The sequence below is a fragment of the Zeus faber genome, assembly GCF_960531495.2.
Source record: "Zeus faber genome assembly, chromosome: 18".
In the NCBI taxonomy this organism is placed as follows: Eukaryota; Metazoa; Chordata; class Actinopteri; order Zeiformes; family Zeidae; genus Zeus; species Zeus faber.
This window is the reverse complement of record NC_137210.1, coordinates 16,505,394-16,513,214: the sequence shown is the minus strand read 5'-3', so window position 1 is coordinate 16,513,214 and position 7,821 is coordinate 16,505,394.

The following is a 7,821-nucleotide window of genomic DNA, read 5'->3' as shown; positions in this document are numbered from 1 at the left end:
AGGTCTTGCAGGTTGACCCTGAAACATCTGTGTTTAGGGTCTGCTGGCTATTACACAGTGGAGCAGACAGGACAGTGGAGAAAATTACAAGCCTCCCAATGCTGCTGCTGCGATCAGTTTACAGGTATATAGAAGAAATATATTTAGCTAAATATATATAAAAAAAGTATCTGTTTTTTTTATAGTGTTGAGGCAAATTCAACTTTTAAAAAAATTAAAGGGATATCCTGGCATGAAAATGATTTTATTCTGGGTATCTCTGTAATCATAGTATTTCTTTTTGACTACAGAAATAATGATAGATTCTCATGTCTGAAGGTGAACTTCCCTTTCTTTCCATGTCAATACATCTTTTTCTGAACTGGATGTAATGTTATAAATCACTCAGCTGGCAGTGGGACAGTAACTTTCCCACCTGAATTACAGGAATGTCCTCAAAATAGTATTCTAATATACATTATTATATTTTTTTATTTTTATGGTACAATATACCCACATCTTTAAAAATGAAATATTAAGTTCAGCATACTATGTCACGTTGTAAATACAAATGCAATATTGCATTTGCATGAATAGAATACTGAAAATATAATTTAGGGAGTACGACAGAAAGTCATGTCTTCAGCTGTATTTTTAAATTGCTCAGTATGTAGTATTTACATGCAAATATTTGCAACAGTAAGTTTGATAAAGTAAAATTGCACAGCAATTTTACCATTGGTGATCCAGGTAATATCGTTTAAATGATAGGCCAGTTAATTTTCTAGCACAAGAAAAGTGGTTACCTTCCTTGTGGTAAATTGGCATAATGTATTATATATTACTATAATATAATACTTTAAAGTTATAAAATATTATAATTTATTACTGCAATAAAGGCAATTACAATTATATATATTTGATTATATTATATTGTTATGCTACTTGCAACATAAAAATAAGATTAAATTACATTATCTTAAATTTTGGATACAAATATTTTTGTCTGAATATTTTTTTTGTCCCCAAATATAAAAGTGATTCATCATGGATAATTTGATTTGAAATATATTTATCATGGAATTTTTCTCAGACAAGAGTAGCCAGACCGCAGTATTTTGCGTGTTCCTCTCTAGTTGTACATAAAATGCAGAGCGCATGTTCCCCCGATTTTTCCCTAAGATTGACTATGATAAGGAATCAATATTACAATGGGATGATGAACTATGTCCTTCGTTCAATGTACGCAAAGCAGGGTCTGTCATCACCTCTGGTGCGGCGTTCACCCATGCATGGCCCCGCGACAGTTATAAATCTATGGACCGTGTTCAGATGGAGAATTCACTGAAAATTCTTTTGTCTAAATACAGGGCCGTGTTTTGGCTCACTAATAAATTGCTTGTCCATCACGGACGTGGGCTCTGATTGGGCATCGCTGGGACGGTGTGTGAGCCAGGGAGCGAGGGGGAGGGGAGCGCTCCTCCTTTAGGCCTAAACTGACAATCGTCTGTGTGGGCGGTCAGGGTCATAGTCAGTTTGACCTGCCATCTCTGACTGAGCTTTGAAAAGTGCAATCTGATCCTAATGCTGAGCGCTCGTCCCTCTCTGTCGCTCCCACAGGCCGGTGACATCTGTAGAAATACTGCATACTGTAGTGCAAACCTTCTGTGAACATTGTGCAGTGTGTGTCAATTGCAAAGTGTTGAACTTTAGTCCAAGTGTAGAAAATCAACACAAATATAATTCAGGAGCAATGTAAATGGGTTTTTTTTATAAGCTGGACCCCATACTGGTATGAGCTGTGACTGTTTAATTGCTTACTGTGTATCTGAGCCACCCGCATTATATTGCAATACTATATATATTATAGTACTGTTTTTAAGAACATGCAACTGCCTTCTGGACAGGTCACCCTCAAAAAAGACGCAGTTAATTTTATGGTTAAATAAAGGTTAAATAAGTAAAAATAAATAAATCTTACTCAAAGACCATATTGTAAAACCCTATTGAATTAATTTGCAGCCATAACCACAGAAAAAAAATCCATAGCACAGCCTTTAAATTAACCCGACGCAACAGCAGCCACTGCTTTAGAACACACAGATGCAGTTTTTCACAATTGTGTCATGTGCCAAAAAGTCCAGTCTCGCCCTTTGTTGAGCATCCGGAGAGGAAGAAACACAGATAATAAAGGTCTCTATATGATGAGGCTCCTGCACACAGAGCCACAAAAACTTAAGAAAAAAAGATCCATCAGGAGGTGGGAATTACACTGCCCTGTGCCGGGGTGGGAAAAATGAAGCAGGCATTTCTGAGCTGGCTGGCAACATAACCTTCAGAAACATCCTATTTTTCATTAGAGCCATGTCAGGCGGCTATGCCTTTAATAACATTCATCCCCGCACCAAGGAGAGGATAACTCAAGCTTTAGGCACATAATGAATGAGAATAGACCCCGGCGCTGTTAAAAACAGGAGGGCTTGCCAAACAGGAGGAGCAGCACTCTCCCTGTACCAGCGCCATGCAAATGAACAGTCAGCCGCTTCCTGAGGTGGCTTCTCTAATGTGGCCCTGTTAATTACTGTCATTAGAGCCGAGGCGAGGAGAGGGAGGATAACAAGCCGCTGTCCTCATGATCTCGGCATTTGAAAGTCATCTTCAAAAGATAAAAACATGTCAGAAACCCCAGTAAGAAAATTGCAAATTGCCAGATTTGCTGACAGTGTGAAATTTCTTTCTGCTGACGGCGAACGGCCCGCCTAGTGATGGATGTATTCTTGACACAGTCTTGGTGTTTAGACTTAAGAAATAATGAGTATCAATGTCCCAGCCGCGGAATATACATAGATGAAAGAGCGCTGTATGGGTTTAATTAAGGGAGGCAGAGGCGGGGACTGCTTCCATACGGAGTGACCCGACATGATCGGCTTCTTATTGCTGTCATTTTTGAGCTGAATTATAGCCAGCGAGGTTACAAGCCTACAGTCCTCTAATAAGACCGACGTAATGTCATAACAAGTGAGCCCAAGGCAGTCGTGCACAGAAATTGTAGCCCAGGGATATTTTGAACAGCGCTTCTGGGTTTTTCCCAGCAACGTGGACTCGCATGTAGAACATAACAACATTTAAATAAGGCGAGAGCGTAGCAGTGAATCGGGACGTTTTTTTTTTGTTTTTTTTTTTTAGGAACGGTTGAATCAGCTCTCACTGCATCATTACGGCCACAGGAGGTGCGGGTACACAGTGGTTCCACACTCAAAGTGTAGGGTTTTGTTTTACAAATGTCCTCGGGCAGTTCACACTGCTTACAACTGAGAGAAAGGGGGAAAAAAAATATTCCAGAGAGCGCCCTAAAATATCTTATATTACATCCATGATGCATCAAATGTCTTCTGAGGCCTTGGGTGCAGTTTGGGGATGACACAGTCAATACATGTAACGCATGAGGTCAAGTCTAACATAATATACAGTGGATCATTTATCTTCCCTTTCTCTCTCTCTAAATCACTGATTTCACTCTTTCCCCCCTTTTTTACTTCTCTTCCCCCCATTTGTTCCATCTTTCTTTGTCTTCCCTCTTCTCAAATGGACAAATCAAAGGCTCTATTTTACTAATGTAACACCGTGCAGACTGTGAGGTGGCTGTGGGGATAATGAGGGACTGCGGAGATGTGAAACAGACAGAAATGGATAATTAGGACAGAAAGTTTCAGCGATGCCAGCGACAGTCAGAGAACAGGGACATTAACTTCTATTGGAAAGTTTTTTTTTTGTTCCTCATATGGATATATAATTGCTCACCCCTTTTCTTACACTCATCACAAGTGAGCCCCCCAGCACCTCTGTTTAACTTCAGATTCAACCCTGACCTCCGCTTAAAGAGAATGTCAGGGTGTAGTGAGTGTATATCTGTGCAAGTTCCTGTGAATCACTCCACATTTACATTTTGCATAATTACTGTTTTGATCTACATGCATACTTCATGTCCTTTGCAGCTTTGCCACCTTTTCCCAGTTTAGCACAGTAATAACCAGGATATATAGCACTCCTAAATAGAACATTGTAATATCAAATTATGGATACACAAGTATGGAGAGAGCGAGCTTATCCACTGTCAATACAATACGTGTGTGTGTGTGTGTGTGTGTGTGTGTGTGTGTGTGTGTGTGTGTGTGTGTGTGTGTGTGTATTGGGTGAGCATTTTAGACTTTATGAAAGGTATCTCTAAAGGGAGCTTTGATAATGAGCAGCACTCACACTTAAAAGGCATTTGAGGGAGATATCATGCCATGTTGCCTGGATGCTATAATGACTAGATTTCTCCTTGACAATATGAAAAGATCAAATCAATATCTACTGAGATTTTGATGATCCACATTCCACAACCCGATAACCAGTTCCTCCTCCCCGATCTTTATTGAGAGAGCATGATCCCGACATTACCGCAGCGCGGTGCATGAGGAGAAAATATCTAATGCCAGAGAGTGAAACCATTAGCAAACCATGCATTTTGCATTCTTTGTCACTGTTTGGGTCGTGCTGTCAGAGTTTATTCCCTTTCACTTTAAAGCCATTCAATTAGGAGTCATTAGGCCTCTGAGTGATTACCAGTAGCCTTTCGATAAAGACAAAGGACAAACTAATTAAAGGGCGTTTAAATCTTTCTCTGTGCGGAGTAATGGGAAGTAAGATAGCGTTTAAAATGCAGTTTGCAGGAAAATATCCTTGCACAGCAAATGACCGATATAACATGTTCACTTTGCCGTCTGCAAATTCCCTTTATAGGCACATATACAGGAATGGTTCCCCGAGGAATAGTAAATGTGGTCATACAACAGTCACCCAGAAGCTACCAGCCTGAGTAAATGGCTGGTAAACAGTCTGGGTTTATAGTAGTACACTTTTGAGAAGAATTTGAAAATATATTGGAAAAAACAGCTCTAAAGTGATGGCAGGTATTTACATGTTTGAAATTGAATATAAGTGTTCCACTAAAAACAGGACTGCATTATCTTTCATTTTTAATTGACTGTCACCACGGTGCATCTTTGTAGCCTTTCGATCAAAGATGGATTGGGAGTTTCGCTCTCTATCATGAAGTTAATGCCATTCTTAGATGAATGATGGTGATTGTTAGAGGAAGGTGACTTACTGTAAAATTGCCTCCCTTTTCGAAGGTGCTGCACTAGGTCACTGTCCTACTGGCAGGCAACAGCGTTGTTAAGTCTCCAGAGGTGCTTTCTGACATACATGTTAAAAAGAGGCACATAAAAAATAGGCTTGAGCCTTAACTGAAGATCAAACACAAACTCATTTGCATCTACATTTCATACATAGAACTATAGAGCATTTACACACGTCACTGGGGTTCTAAAATGATGTTTCCTTTCCAACAGCTGAATTTTTGTGGTATTCCTTCTAACCATGCATCGTATGGACTGTACATCTCTGCTGCATGGCAAGCGCTGCTTTGTGCTAACATAGCGGCAGCAGAGAAATATTGATTTAAGTATGATAAGAAGAAGCCCCAGCCCTGAGGCAGGGTCTCCGTAGCTAAATATACTGCACCAGGGCACCTATATTTCAAGGAAAACCCGACCTTACGTGTCTATACCACACATTATCGTCCCTCAAATAGGGAAACAAGAATTGGCAAAGAAATATTCATCTGAATTAGAATTTATTATATGTATTATAGCACATCATTAATATAAAATAACTAACATGGTATCTACATAGTAGGACTTCATTATATATTCCCATTTTCCGACTTTAACTTACACTGTAAAAGGTAAGTTTTAAATTTGATCATTTCCATTATGTAAAAAATTTAAGGGTTGAATTAAAAACAAATGTAAATATGTTGTTTTTCATCTCATTTGGGGATGATAATTAATATGCTGCCTTGATCGGCATAACTCAAAACATAGGCCTCCTATATAACACTTGTGCAGTTGCCACCTTTCTGCAAATCTGTAATTGGTGCCAAATGATTGATTCCAGCATCACTGATATCCAATACATTATCACGTAATTCGATGTTTTCACAGTTTTGAATGTTACCTCTGATCATGCTGGATAATTTGATATGTAAATCTGATTGACAAAAGATGACAAAATTAGCATTAATAAAAAAACGAAGGCAGACAACAGTGATGCTTCTCTGGAGGTATTGGCCACCATCGGAAGGCCTGCATTTGTTTTTCTTCCAAAACTTGTTACTTGGTACTTAGAAAATTGAATAATCCATTTTTGCATGCCAGTCATGACCCACATCGTAGCCGTGCAATTGAAATAACTGTGAGAAATGTCCCCCTGGCCTGACTTTTATTTCTCACCTTATTCTCAATGTCATTCATTCATTTGCCAGTGAAGGTAACAAGCCTTTTCCACTCTGTGCTCTGTAAAGGCAGACCTTTAATAGCCATTTCCCGGTGTGGCGAGGGGAGAGAGAGGGAACATGTTTATTTGTGTGTCTGCACATGCCTCTCCAGCGATTCTCTCTGCTCCACTCACCCAGCTGCTGGCTGGAGAAGTGATTCATGGGCCTGACAGATGCCTGGTGCAGCTGGATCTGTCCTTGATCATCCCAAAAGCCTGGACAGCACTGTCATTCACCATTGCCCAAATTATCTCTGTATTGACTGCAGAACCCTCTGTGACAGCGCCGTAATGGCTAATTACCCAGGATGCTTTGGGTACTTTTAAGCCCCAGAGTGTTCCCTCGCTGTCTTGCCATGCTGCTGCTGCTACGGCTGCATGTTGTTGTGAGGGCCACCATTTCCCGTGGCCCCACCTGAGTACAGCCGCCTCCCGATCCAGGAGCCAAACTGCCATGCAGAAGCAGAAGAAGAACAAGGAACATATTATCCACTTTGGACGAAATATACAGTGATGCCAGGGTAACAAAATATTTCGATTGGGGTCTCGGTGGGCTGTCGCTGCGAGCATCTCATAGGAAAAGGTTTACACATAAATTACCATTTTCTATTTGTCTGTCATCTATTCGGTAACTGTTCCCCTTGCTTCCTCTGGCTGTCTGGGGAGTTGTATTTTGAAACTCATAAAATTACCAGTTATTCCTGTTATCTATACACTGTACAGCTAATTAAAAATGGCCTTTCTTGGATTGTCAATTTGAAAGGTTTGATATAATTTTTTATATAAATATATATATTTATATATATACAGTATATATACAGTACATATATACAGTATATAGAATATATACACAGTATATAAACAGTACATATATAGTGTGTGTGTGTGTGTGTGTGTGTGTGTGTGTGTATACACCCCCCCCCCCCACACACACACACACACAGTATTGATGAAAGTAGATGTTAAAACCTTTAAGTTAGCAATTGTACCTCAGGTAGTGTTTTTGATGGGGGAAAGATATCAGTTATATAATCTCTATTCAATTGTTATTCCCATTCCATAAGAATTAGCATATAAGGTTTTAAAGTGGAACTATTACTTTGTACTTTGAGAAGCATTTCAAGGGGAGGGTGCCAGAAAGGAGGAGAAATGTGAATGAAGGGAGAGAGACAGTAAGAGGGAAAAGAAAGGTGAGGGAATAGAGGGTACAAAATCCCATCCTGACTGTTAGGGAAGATGATGAGGTCCCTGGAGAGCGAGCGGAGCAGAGAAGGAGCAGCTTTTCCTCACAAAGACTCCAGTAATTTGCCACATCCTGTCCGCACACCAGGCATGGAAGCCACTCTGTCCTTAATTACCAGGATAACCAAGCCACCCCCTCCCAGCTCCTTTGGACCGCTCTCTCCTTGTTGCTCTCCCCCTCAGCCAACACTGCCGGCTTCCCGCGCCCCTCCTTCGCAT